This window comes from Hylobates moloch, unplaced genomic scaffold, assembly GCF_009828535.3.
Source record: "Hylobates moloch isolate HMO894 unplaced genomic scaffold, HMol_V3 SCAFFOLD_9, whole genome shotgun sequence".
NCBI classification, from domain to species: domain Eukaryota; kingdom Metazoa; phylum Chordata; class Mammalia; order Primates; family Hylobatidae; genus Hylobates; species Hylobates moloch.
Genome location: NW_026652284.1, coordinates 111,221,968 through 111,236,844, shown reverse-complemented (window position 1 = coordinate 111,236,844; position 14,877 = coordinate 111,221,968). Strand labels below are relative to the sequence as shown.

The 14,877-nt window shown below is 37.3% G+C and overlaps 1 protein-coding gene across 3 annotated transcripts in view; it reads left to right on the top strand.

The window, feature by feature from the left end:
- Nucleotides 1–14,877, top strand: part of ADCY8 (adenylate cyclase 8) — a 263,282-nt gene that overhangs the window by 172,059 nt on the left and 76,346 nt on the right. The gene's annotated exons all lie outside the window — the stretch shown is intronic.

Sequence of the window (14,877 nt, the reverse complement as noted above, 5' to 3'; positions counted from 1 at the left end):
ATAGCAAAATAAACTCCCTAAGATCTCATAGTTCAAGATGTTACTGCCTAGATTCAACCCAGGAAGACTAGCTCTAGAGTCTGGATTCTTAACCCTCTATTAAACACATATTGTCCAGGGTATAGATGCTCTAGCCAGGATTTGAACCTAGTTCTGGGATTAGTCCAATAGCCGTGCTTTTTCCTCTCCTCTAAACTATAAGCTAGCTCCTGCCTCTTTTCTCAGCTAAATTGCCTTCTCCCTATACTTACCATGAGTTTTCCCCTTTCACATGATTAAAAATACTATCAACAAATATTTTTTAAATACTTAATATAGGCAAAGGAACATTATAGCCCCTGAGGATGATACAGTTTTGGAAGAAGAGGTTTTGTAACCTCTAAGACATAATTTAGTAGGTGACAAAGACATTAACAATGGCTCCCAGTTACTGAGCACTTATACATGCCAGGAAAGTACTACATCTTTCCCATGGATTGTCTCAAAAAGCCTCAAAAATACCTAATGGGTGAGGCAGCATTCCAATTCCCATTTGTAGATGAGGATTCATCCCAGGTCACATGTCGTGTAATATCGGAGCTGAAATTTGAACCCAGAGACAGAGTTTATGCTTTTAGTTACTAGACTGCTTTGCATCAAAATTAGTGATTCATTCTGACCACATGACTCAAGGAAAAATTTGCAGAAAAGGTTTTGCTTTGACTAAGATGAGAGAGGAAAAAGTAGGAGAGTATTTCATTCGGAAAACTGCTCTGGCAAAACCATACCAGTGAGAAAGGCCTTGTGTTTATAGAATAGTGAGTAAATGTGAAGCCTATAGCAAAGGGCTTGTGCCAGAATATAGCAGACATTATGGCTGAAAAAGAAGAGAACCAGCAGAAGTTCAATGTTCATAACTATGTTAAACACTTTGGAAATGATCCTGAGGGTGGGAAGAAGCCCCAGGAGATTTTTAGGAAGATTATAGCATGATGCTGTAGAAGAAAGATGTTCAAGTTAACTAATATGCAAGGGCTGGCCATGCTTGACCTTCCCCCTAATTAGCAGGGGACATTAGAAAGAGAGAGGGGATTCCAGGAAGATGATGGGACAGATGGTATATTTCTTAATCTCTCAGAATTCTTACAAATCTGACCAACTAGATAGCAAAACCAAAAACCTCATGGACTTTATTTATAACAAAAAAAAAGGTGATAGACCCATACATTCCAATATAGAAATGGGTAGCAACAATCCCCCAATAGCCCCAAAATGTGTGTGATATCAGTACCTGTATGGGAGAAAGCAGAAAGAAGTACTGGGCATGTCACACCAGGGAACAAAAGGATCTCAATATAGCCAAAAGATATGCACTGAGAAGTACGTGAGCCAAATTAAGAAAGCAAATGAAAGTGGGAAGGAGTTTGCCCAATCCAATAACATTTTGAAAGGCCTAAAGAGCTGGAACCATCAAGACACTATGAACTCGTGAAATTGATCATCTAATCTCCATCTCATGATAAAGCCCTGAAAGGAACTGTGTGAGTGAAATAAAAATCACTTACCATAGGGCTATACAGGTTAAAGTGGGAAGGAATTCTAGCTATCATGTTTTGAAACACTGCATGAAAGCAACCAAAGAGAAAGCGCTATAGAGTTAAAAAAATAAACAATCCTGAACCATCCTCTTTCTAAAAGTTCAGGGAAGTGTTTTACACAAAAATGAGCAGCAAAATACATTGATGGCAATCCTATACTAAGCTATTATAAAAAATAAGAGAATAACAAGTAGAATAATCTTCTTGTAGTCATTGAAAGCACTCCATCAAAATATCAAAATTTTAACCTATTCTTTTAAAAGAAGCTAAAGCACTTAATGTGGTTCAAGACATGAAATAACAACCTAACCAAAATTAGAAAAACTTAGAAATTTGGAAAGACGGCTCAGGAAATAAATAAAAATTTTAAAAAATATATATTTCAGAAATGAAGACAGCAAAAGAGAACATACAGCACATAAACAGAGCAAAAATGACAAGAGATACGGAAAGTGAAAGAAAGAATATCATTTTTTAAGTCAAAAAGAAAACTAAAAAGATTGACAGAGCCTTCTTCCCCACACCTTAACATCACACCAACAAGGACCCTGTATACTAACCATGGATACTAACAGCTGAAAGAACTGCAAGACACAGATTCTTTCTGAGAAAGAGTACTTAGGGAAGCCCATATCAAGGGGGGAAAACTAATACACTAGAGGAATTTGAAGCTACTGGAACATACAACTATAGCAAACCTTAACAGCTTAACTCCCAGCCAGAGTGATATAAATCCTCACAGAAAAGACCTGTTTATTTCAGTTTCTATTACCCGATACAATATGAACAGTTTTCACCAGAAAATTACAAGGCATACCAAAAAAAAGAAGAGACAAAGCAATCATCAGAATCAAACTCAGATATAACAGAGTGAAAATTATCATACAGGGAATTTTTAATAATTATTATTAATATATTAAAGGTTCTAATAGACGAAGTAGACAATGTGCAAGAAAAAAATGGACAATATAAACAGAGAGATAGAAACTCTAAGAGAATCAAAGGAAATGAAAGGAAAGGATAAAAATTTAAAAGCACCTAACAGAAATAATGAATGCCTTCAATGGGCTCATCAGTAGGCTCAGCAAGGCCAAGGACATAATCAGTAAGCTTGAAGACAGGTCAATAGAAACTTCCCTAAATGAAATGCAAAGAGAAAAGTGAATGGGAGTTGGGCAGGGGATATGTGTCAAAGCATCCAAGAACTCTGGGACAATTTAACAGACAACAAACCACAGAATCACAGAACCAAAGAACTTTAAAGGTTACTTTGGTTAAATAAAAATAACCAACCAGGATAAACATCAAAGAAAAAAAAAAAAGATATTGTATTCAGACTGCAGAAAATGAAAGACAAAGGGAAAATCTTACAAGATACACAGTGAAGGACATCATCTTACCAGAAGGAAGGACACTGCCTTACCTGTAGAGGATCAAGGATAAGAATTACATGACACTTTTTGTCAGAAACCATGTAAGCAAAAAGAGCGTGGAGTCAAGGATTTAAAGTATTAAAAGAAAAACTATCAACCTAGAATTATATATGCTTTATAAGTAAAGAAGAAATACTTTCTCAGAAAAACAAAAACTACATTTTTAGCCAACATTCCCTGTAAGAAATGTGAAAAAGTTCTTCAAACAGCAGGAAAATAATACAGATCAGAAACTTGGATCTCCATAAAGAAAGAGCATCACAGAAAAAATAAATGAAGTTATGTAAAATGTTCTTATCTTAATCTTAATTGATCTAAAATATTATTTTTTGTTTAAAGCAACAATATTAACAATGTATTTGGTGGTTATAAATATGGATAAAAGTGAGATGAACAATAGCAAAGTCACAAGGGACATAAGGAAGGAATTGGGAATGCTTTGTTTTAAGGTAACTGCATTACATATGAAGCAGTATGAAGGTTGAGTTACATTAATTTAAAATGCATATTTTAAGCTCTTGAGCAAACACTAAAAAAGTTTTTGAAAGAAATATAATTGATATGCTAAAAAAATAAAATTAAATCATATAAAATGCTCAATCAAAATCAGAATGTTAAACAAGGTGAACAAACAAAAAATAAATGCAATGGATGAAAAAGATAGTTACAAAGATGATGGATGTTAAACCAAGCATAAAAATAATTACTTTTTGATGTTAATGGTCTCAGTATACCAATTACAAAGCAGAGCTTGTCAGAGTAGATAAAAAAAAGACCCCAATAGATGTTGTATACAAGAAGCCCACTATATATATAGACTCAAATAAGTTAAAGAAATGAAGAAATATACCATGCTAACATTAATTTTAAGAAAACTTAAGTAGCCATATTAATTTCACACCAAATTGACTCAGAACAAGGAAAATTATCAGAGATAAAAATGGAAATTATGTAGTGATTAAAAAATCAATTCTCTAAGAAGAACTAGCAATATGAACATTTATGTGCCTAACAAGAGAATGTCAAACTACATAAGGCAAAAACTGATAGAATTGAAAAAAAAAGAAATAAACCCACTATTATAGTTGGAGACTTCAACATCCCTTTGTCAGTAATTAATACATCATGTAGGCAGGAAATCATTACAGATATAGATAACCTGAACTTAGCTAATCAATATTAATAGACTATTCCACCCAATGGAAGAATACACATTCTTCTCAAGCTCACATGGAACAGTCACCAAGGTAGATCCCATTCTGGGCCATAACACACCTTCATAAATTTAAAAGAAGAAAAATAACACAAAGCATATTCTCAGATCATAGTAGAGTTAAACTAAAATTCAATAACAGAAATATAGCTAGAAAGTCCCAAAGCACTTGGAGATTAAATAACACACTCTTCAATCACACGTGAGTGAAAGAAGAGACTTAGAGAGACATTTAAAAATATTTTGGGCAGGGCACGGTGGCTCACGCCTCCAGTCTCAGCACTTTGGGAGGCTGAGGCGGGCAGATCACGAGGTCAGGAGATCAAGACCGTCCTGGCTAACACAGTGAAACCCCATCTCTACTAAAAAATACAAAAAATTAGCCGGGCGTAGTGGCGAGCATCTGTAGTCCCAGCTACTCGGGAGGCTGAGGCAGGAGAATGGCGTGAACCTGGGAGGCGGAGCTTGCAGTGAGCCGAGATTACGCCACTGCACTCCAGCCTGGGCAAGAGCGAGACCCCATCTCAAAAAAAAAAAAAAAAATTTGAACTAAATGAAAATGAAAACACAACTTGCCATGAAAGCAGGGCTTAGAGGGAAATTTACATTAAATGCATATATTATAAAAGAAAAGAGATCTAAAATTAATAACAATCTAAGCTTCTACCTTGGGAAACTACAGAACAAAAAGCAATTTAATCTTGTAACAAAAAGGAGAAAATAAATTCTACCAATTAGGGCAAAAATCAATAAACCTGAAAACAGGAAAACAATAAAGAAAATCAAGAAAATTAAAATCTAGTTCTCTGACAATATCAATAAAATTGATAAACCTCTAGCCAAGCTAATCAAAGTAAAAGAAGACGCAAGTTACCAACATCGTAAATGAAAATGTGGTTCTCACTGGTGATCCCATGGGCGTTAAATAATGAGAAAATAATATTACAAACAACTCTATGTCCATAAATTTGATAGCTGGGATGCAATGGACCAATTTGTTGAAAGACGCAAACTATCTACATTCCAATGAGAAGAAAAAGACAATCTGAATAGCCTTATATCTATTTAATAAAGTTAACTAATAATGTTTAAACTTACGAGAAATAAAACACCAGACCCAAGTGGTTTCACTGGTGAATTCTACCAATATTTAAAGAAAAAGTAATACCACTTCTCCATAACGTCTTAGAAAATAGAAGGAGAGGGGACAATTTCTAATTCATTTTATCAGGTCATTATTTCCCTAATATAAAAACCCAGCAAAAACATCGAAGTAAAGGAAAACTACCAACCAATAACTCATAAACATAAACATAAAACCTCTCAACAAAATATTAGCAAATGAAATCTAACAATGTATAAAAAGAAGTATACACCATGGTCCAACAGAACTTCTTCCAAGTATATAAAGTTTATTCAACATTCTAAAATCAAACAATAGTGGTTCACCATATTAGTAAGTTGAGGAAGGAAAATCATATGATCATATCAATTGCCAAAGAAATGCATTGGATAAAATTCAATGTCCATTTATGTTAAAAAATCTCAGAAAACTAGCAACAGAAGGGAACTTCTACAGCTCGATAAAGAATATCTCCCAAAAAAAAAAAAAAGCTATAGATAACATCATCTTTAGTGGTAAAACACTGGAGCTTCCCCACAATATCAGAAACAAAACAAAAATACACTCTCACCACCTGTATTTAATATCATATTGGAAGTCCTAGCTATTGAAACAAAACAACAAAAAGAAATAAAAGGCATACATATCAGAAAGGAAGAAATAAAACTATGTTTATCCACAAATGACTTAACTTTCTATACAGAAAATCCCAAAGGATCCACCAAAACATTTCTAAGACTGATAAACAAATATAGTCAAGTCACAGAATACAATGTCAATATACAAAAGTCAATTGTTTTCCTTTATAACAGCAATCTAACATTGAAATTTGAAATTAAAGAAACAATATTATTTACAATACCACCAAAATGAAATACTTAAATATAAATTTGACAAAATTTGTACAAGAAATCTTCAAAACACTGGTGAAATAAATCAAAGATGTAAATAAATGAAGAGATATTCTGTGTTCATGGATTGGAAGACTTGATATTGTTAAGATGTTAATTTTTCCCAACTTCAACTATAGGTCAATGCATTGTCAGTCAAAACTTCAGCAAGCTATTTTATAATATCAACAAACCAATGCTAAAGATTGTATGAAAAGACAAAGAATATAGCATAGCCAACACAATACCATAAAAGAATAGAACAAAGCTAGAGGATTCATACTACCTGATTTCAAAACTTACTATAAAGCTACAGTATGATGCTAAAGAAAGAATAAACACATCACTCAATAGAACAGAAAGGAAAGCCCCAAAAATAGACCCACACAAATATAATCAATTGATTTGTGGCAAAGATGCTAAGAAAATTCCATGAGAAAGGACATTCTTTTTAACTCATGGTACTGGCAAAATTGGATGTCCAATTCTCAACAAACTAATATGGGAACAGAAAACCAAACACTGCATGTTCTCACTCATAAGTGGGAGTTGAACAATGAGAACACATGGACACAGGGAGGAACATCACACACTAGGGCCTGTTGGGGGTGGGGGCTAGGGAAGGGAGAGCTTTAGGACAAATACCTAATGCATATGGGGTTTAAAACCTAGATGATGGGTTGATAGGTGCAGCAAACCACCATGGCACATGTATACCTATGTAACAAACCTGCACGCTCTGCACATGTATCTCAGAACTTAAAATAAAGTAAAAAAATTAATTAAAAAATTGGATATCCATATGCAAAAACTTGAACCTATACACAGACCTTAAACCTTCACAAAAATTAACACAAAATGGTTTATATACCTAAATGCAAAACTATAAAATTTCTGGAAGAAAACATAAATAACATTTTGGTCTTTAATTTGGTGATGAGTTTTTAGACACACCACCAAAATTATGATCCATGAAAGAAAAAAATTGTAAGTTGGACTTTACTGAAATTTAAAATGTCTCATCTGTGGAAGACACTGTTTTGAGAATGAAAACACAAACCACAGACCAGAAGAAAATATTTGTAAAACATGTATCTGGGAAAAGATTTGCATCCAAAATATTCAAAGAACTCCTAAAACTCAACAATTAGAAAATAACCCAATTTTTTAAATGGACACAAGAGTTAAACAAACGACTCACCAAAAAAGATATACAGATACCAAATAGGCATGTGAAAAATGCTCAACATCATTGGCCATAAGGGAAATTTAAATTAAAACAATGACCTACCACTACATACCTAGTACAATGACTAATAAATAAATAAATAAATAAATGTTAATACAATTTGCTGGAGAAAACAACAACAACAAAAACTCTGTGGCATGTCCAGACAATGAAGTAACATTCCATTATAAGAAGGAATAAGATACCAGCCACACAAAGACATCAATGAACCTTAAATGCATATTCCTAAGTGAAAGAAATCTGTCTGAAAGGCTTTATACATATTATTCCATTTATATAATGTCTGGAAAAGACAAAACTATAGAAATGGTAAATAGATCATTAGGTGAGAGGAGCTTGGGGAATAAGGGAAAGAAGAATTAAAGAGATGAGGTCCAGCACATTTTTTAGGGTAGTGCATTCAGTATATTGTAATGGTATATACCTGACACTATGCATTTATCAAAACCTATAAAACTTTACAGCACAGAGAATGAACTTTAATATATACAGGCTTTAAAACATTTTATTTAGGAGTTTAGGGGATCCCATGATGGAATCAGACTGTGACAAAAGAGCCTAACTGTATTAAAAGTGTATGAAGCAACCTCCCTGAAGGGGATGTGAGGGATAAAATGGTTTACTAAGTAGCTTTGAAAATCAGAGAAGTTTGTGGGATTAAAGGCAAGAGAAACTGCACTTAAGCACTGTGCTCTAGTTGATATAGGAATTTCCCATTGAGGCATGGGTTAAGAATTTGCAACACCTATATATGTATACTGGAACTAAACAATTGTGTAAATGGATGGCAGATTGTGGGAGTCAGTTTTCTCATTATTGAAATGGAAGTTTACATGCAAGCGAAGGGAGAAAGTTAGAAATATCCCTGTGGTAATGGATTAGAGTTGGAGACATCCATAGGAACTCATGTGTAGCTTAATATAGATAGAGATGGTTACATGTAGGAATATTTATAGATATGTTTATATGCACAGGTTAGAATATACACATACATTTCCTTCCTCTGGCAGTGGAGAGGGCCTGGAAGCAATGACACCTCAGTGGTAATGAGCACATCTACAACTCACATCTTGGTTTCTAATGCCAACATCCAATAAAAGGAACCAGGGCTCCTTGGAGAACTGTCTGATTCTAACAGTGGGACAGGAAATATACAAGATTAGCCTTGGCTATCTTGTAGGGCCAGAAAATAAGAATGTGCTAAAACATACATACATACACATGCACACACAAACACACACACACACACACACACACACACACACATATACATGATAATGGGAGTATTTCAAAGGGACACGGGAGCCAACAAAAGAGCCCCCAAGGGCCAAAGCTGGAATAAATTGAGCAACAAAATAAACAATGTAGTATTTATTTATAATCCACAATATAAAATAAATATCCACCAGTTCATACTAATATAAATTAATGATACGTCTCCCATGCAGAGAAAGTCTACATATTTTATGAAGATAATCCATCCTCAGTGAGGAGGAATTTAACTCCCCACTCCTTAAGTATGGGCAACAGCAAAAGTGACTTTCTTCCCAAGAGTAAACTATGTACAGGGGGCAAATATGGAGAAACCTTACAAACACTACCTCACCCAGGGGATAAAGGTTAATACTAACAGTGATAAGTTATGCTAATGGGATCTAGTAAGTATGGCACATAACTTCTGTGGCCTTCCTCTCCAAACCCATAATGTAATCATGAAGAAAATTTCAGACAAATCTCAATTGAGGGACAGTCTACAAAACACTTCACCAGTATTCCTCAAACCTGTCAAAGTCATTTAAAACAAGGGAAGTCTGAGAAATTGTCACAGCAAGGAGGCGCCTAAGGAGACATAACAACTAAATGGAAGATGATATCCTGGACTGGAGAAACACCTAGGGGAAGATTTAGAAAGAATGACCAACTCAGCATCTACAAGCATACCTCAGGGCTAGATTATGGTCTTGAAGTAATTTATCTGTATTTTTTTTTTAAATGTGGAGATATGGCTAATTTTAGGGCTGGAACAGGAAATATGCTAGATAAGCCTAGAACATCTTGTCCTACAAGAAAGCAAGGATGCCATCAAACATTATTAGGATCATATCAAAAGAATGCAGGAGCCACATTATAGAAGTTCCCACTGTCCAAAGATGGAATAATTTGAGCTGCAATGGGGATAATTATTAAACTACTTATCAAAACCCAGCAAATATATTTAGCTTTATGAGTTTGTAATGATTTTTTTAAGTTTGTAGTGTTTAGTGGACGATAGAGAAGTGGTTGATTATCTGGAAAACTTGTAAAAAAGTGAGAGAAACCAGTGTCTTTTCACCATAAGATCACTAAATAGTAAGTGAGGGGAAATATCATAAAATTATCCTAGCTAAAACATTTTAAAGAAATAAAAGAATTAAAATATCATCATATTCCAACCCATAATGAATTAATGGATCTACAAATTGAGCATCAGAGGATGCTATCAACACAAATAAGAGAGACAGCCATACCTCTTGGTGGGGGCGCACACCACCTATGGTCTTGCCAATGGGATCAAACCTAAATTTGGTCAGGCCTTTGAATCCAGCTTCCAATTTTCAGGAATTATAGAGGACAGAGAATGTTGACTAAGTACATACCAGTAAAATCCAGAGAGTAAGAAATGCTATGGGTCAGAGGCATGTGTTTTCCAATAAATACATTGTGATGAAGACAAAAGGATAAAGAGAGAAGTTACAGATTTTAAGATTTAAAAGACAAATCAGATTTAATAAAAATGGGTGAGACTAAACTGTAGTGTCTATAAAGAAAGGATAAAACTATAAAGAAATGGAAATGGAAAGTGATTAATGAGGGTTGAGAGAGAGGATTATCATTGGGACAGGGCTCATGGATGGGCTTTTGGTGTGCCCTGCGAAGTTCTATTTCAGGAATTGATGGTCATTACAAAGGCAGACATTTTATAAGAACTAATTAAGCTATACTTTTGTGTCGTTTTCTTTATCTATGCTTCGTATTACCATTTTTAAAAAGTTATTAATGTGAGGGGAGGCCTACCTACTTTTGCAAAATGTGGGCTAGGAGTCCTCCCACCAACAGCCACTGGTGGTTATTATGTTCCAGACTTATTCCAAACACTAGGAATAAATCTCAAGACCAAAAAAAGATGACAAGAACAAAATCCCTGCCCTCCTGGACTGTATAATCTGGTGGAATGAGACTAAGACATAAGGAATATATATGTATCTGTCCAGGTGTATATACTATATATGTAGCTACTTATATCCTACAAAGGTAGACACATATGTAGATATGTATATGCTATGTATGTAGATATTTATGTGTTATCCAATTAATAAATCAGAAGAAAGGTACCAGAGAATACCAGGAAAGAATGAGTTTCTTGACTACCTAAGAGACAATGAGGACTAGGGTCCTGACAGAAGGCACCTCAGGGTGGCGAGCTGTGAGTGTTGGTGGGGCCTTGCAGGATTCAGCCAGACCTGCTGGGCTCCTCTAGTCACTCTTGTCAATGGGAAGGTGGTAGCCAAGAAGGGCCCAGCCGTGTCTGTTGCTTCCTCTGGACTCCTAGAGCTCAAGGTGTTGACATTCCTGGCAAACACTCAACAAACGGTGTGACATTTTGTGCTGGATAGTGATAGGGATATACAGTCAGGGTCTCTGCCATCATAAAGCTGATCATCTAGTAGGGCTAAAAGACAATTAGCTGAACAGCTATCATATGGGGTGATGACTATTGTGATAGGAAAGGTGTAAGCTGGGATTCGATGTGTGGGAGTTGGGGTGAGGCAAAAGTAGTCCTTTTGCCTCTGGGGCAGGCTTCCCAGAGGAGATGACAGTGACAGCTCACCTGGTTCCTGAAGGAGCTCACCAGGTCATGGAAAAAGACCGAGAAGGATTAAGGGGAGGGAGGGCTGGAAATAGAGCATTCTGAAGGATAGGAGTTGTGAAGTTCATTAAGGCGTTGTGACTGGTTGGCAGAGGAGTCTTCATTGAAGCATTTTAATGAAAGAGATGATGTGATCAGATTCATGTTTAGAAGGATCATACTGAACAGGGATAATGGAGTGGTGGGAGTGAGATCTGGATTTGGGATGACCAATTAGGAGGCAACTGCAAAAAAAAAAATAATCTGGCAAGAAATAATAAGGACAAGAGAGTGGCGGAAGGGTGGACAGGAGAGGAAGAATTTTTAAGATATTTAGGGCAGAGAGTTGACGGTTCACAGTGACTGAATGGATGTGGGGGATGAGAGAGATGGAGAAGACCAGGATGAGCCCGAGGATCTGGACTTGGCACTGGACAGGAGAAGGGGCCACTGTCCTCCACGAGAAGCGAGCCTCACACTTCCCAGCTGGCCTGGGCAGGATTTCTTTCTAGGTGGTGTGACGGGGTGGGGGAGGGGAGCAAGCCTTGATGCCCTGGTTCCTGTGGTTCAGGGGTAAGAGACCTGGACCCTCACCCAGCAGCTAGTCATAAGGAGTCTCCAACTCTAGAATTCAAGGTGAAGCCCATAACTGAAATACAGCCCACACCCCAACCTCACCTAGCGAAGAGAAAAATCCTGACAAGGAAGGAAACTGAACTCTGACCAGACAATCCACATGCTGTGGGAACTGGGTAGCCCATTTACCCCAGACACAGCAAAAGCTTTCTTTAATATGTGCTGGTTCCCTCTCCAACTCATTTTGTTTCTGTTTGATGCTTTGCAACTAAACAGATGGTGGGTGCTTTTCACTCGCATTTCTTCTGTCATGGATTTTTTTTGGCAGATGAGGGACTTTCTACTCATATGACCACAGCTAATTCTTAGCCCCCAAAGCAAAAATTAATGGACTCTGGCAAAAAAAAAAAAAAGAGAGAGACAGTGCTTACCCAGCTCTTTCCTTTAATTTCCACATGCCCACAGATGTGCCTCTCCAAGAAGGGTAAACAAAGGAAAGACTAGAAAATACTTCTTGGAACTATAGAACAATGTATCTGGTCTGCATGTGGTGATGAGAGAGAGACAAAGACACAGAAAGAGAGAGGGGGAGGCAGGAAGGGGGAGAAGAAAAGGGGGAGGGAGGGAGGGAAAGGGAAAAGAAAGAGAGGTAGTGACCTAGAGAGGGAGGGAGGGAAGGAAGGAAGGGAGGGAAGGAGGGAGGGAAAGAGGCAGGCACTAGGTCTTATTATTTTCTGTGCATTATACTACCTATATGTATGTAGTTAACCTCTCTGAAACCTCTGTTTCCTCATCTGTAAAAAGGGAATGATAATGCCCACTTGCCAAGACTGCAGTAAAAATTAAGTTAACCAAGCCTATTTCTGGCAAATTCCCTTTTGGAGTCACAGTATTTTCATCTGTTGAAAGGGCTTAGAATATCTTTCTTCAGGGTTGCTGCAAGGATCAAATACACTATTGCACTCATAGAGTCTGCAGATTCTAAAGCATTGTCCAGGTGCCATCTTTCAGTATAATCTGAGTTTTTGTTTCCTATTGCACCGTAAGCTGCTATAGGCTGTTCACTCATCCCCACTGATTCCTGCCTTCCCAGCAAATGTCAAATCACAATATCAATACAAACCGTTTTAAAGACAGACTGCAGAGAATAATTAGGACTTAATGTCTAGAAATGATTTGGATAGAGCTTTGCAAAGCCCGTCATTCTTTTTGAGACTCAGTTTAAGAAATGAAAGGTTTCCTTGCCTCTTATGTGCACCAACAATGCAAAAGCAAATTCAGAACCCCTGGATGCCTGAGTGGCTCTATAATTAGATAAAATGTACAATCTGATGTTATAATGTTTACATGTAAAGAAATAAATGAATGCTGAGGAACTGCTGCAGAGATTTCCAGAGAAATGTAATATACAGTCTCAATACTTTTCCTTAAAAAGCTAATCTTGTAATTAATACCCTTGCCATAGAACTTTAAAGTGCCTTTGGTTTCCTGAATTTCATGATGAATAGAGAATGAGAACTAACATTTCTCTAAATTTTTATTATACTACTTTATGACTTTGTTTAATCTCAGAGCCTCCTTTAAAAGGTAGGCTTAAAAAAATCCCTGTTTTACAAGTTAAAAAGTAATTCTCAGAGGAATCAATTACCTGGCCCATGACCAAACTACTAGTTATGCTTCAGAACTACAGGTTCAAACATATAAGCCTTTGCTCTTGCCACTGGACCACACGGCCTGTCTTTCACCTCCCTTTCCCTTTTACAGCAAACCCAGAAGAAAGCCATTTAAAACTGGGTCAGGGACTCAGGTGAGTTCTGTGTGCAAATCCTCCCACGCAGCCCTACAGATGCCCTGATGAACTCCCCGCCATGCCAAAGATTACACAAAAGTTCAATCGCAAAATGAGAAAAAAAAAACATCAATTTTACAAATTTCCAAACAATTGCCCATTTAGCCTATGCAAAACTGTGATAAAAGCTGGAATACAGAATGTGGCTGAAGTCAAGAGACCACACGGCCTCCATCCTGAATCTCTTCTCTGCTGGCCCTCATATCCCACCGTTAAACTCTGGTGTGAGATCCTACCACTATGATGCTGCAAAAGATTAAACCAACGCACTCCACCAGTGTCAAGGGTGAATGAGGCAGACCTGAGATGGTGCCATCTGTGGCCAGAGCCAGGGTTAAGCCAACCTGGGCTTTCTTCCTTAAAGGCAGAGATGCACTGGCCAAAGAGAAGAGATGGCCAGCCCTCCTCCCATAGGGTAGATCAAGGCTCTGGCTTCCCTGTCATCTCAGTGGATCGAAGAGGAGGAGAATATAAGCGTCTGAACTGTGCATAAACACTGACCTTTAACAATGACCCTGCCCTCCAAGGAAAATGAGGTCCACTGAGCACCCCCGATAGTTTCTGGATTAGCCCTTCCTCCTTCCTTGGAGAGATATAGTGAGCAGGCAGGGAGATAGTCTGGGCATGTAGGTGGAAGTCTTCTTCCCTATGAAGGCTGCTGAGGGGAGGAGCAGAGTCTTCTCTTCCCAGAAAAAGCATAAGTCAATGAATACTTATTGAGCACCTTCTGTATACTCAGCCCTATGCCAGGTGTCATGGAAGAATCCAAAGGAAAGCTGAGCCTTGCAGGAAGAACAGGACACGCCATGTTAAGTGCCCATAAGGCAGAAAGTGCATAGCACTGGGGACAGACTGCACATAGTTCAGCATTGCCCAGACCATGGGGTGCAGAAGGGTGAGGGAGGAAAAAAAAAGGCAGGAGAGAGAGCCAAGAGCAGACACTCAAGGCCCTGTATGCCATGTGGACGTCCACAGACAGTGGTGGCCATGTAAGAATTTGAGGCTCCAACTCAGCATCTTTCAAACCTGCCTTTCCCTGGTTTGCTTCTGTCTCACACTTTGAAAAGAGACATTTTTATAC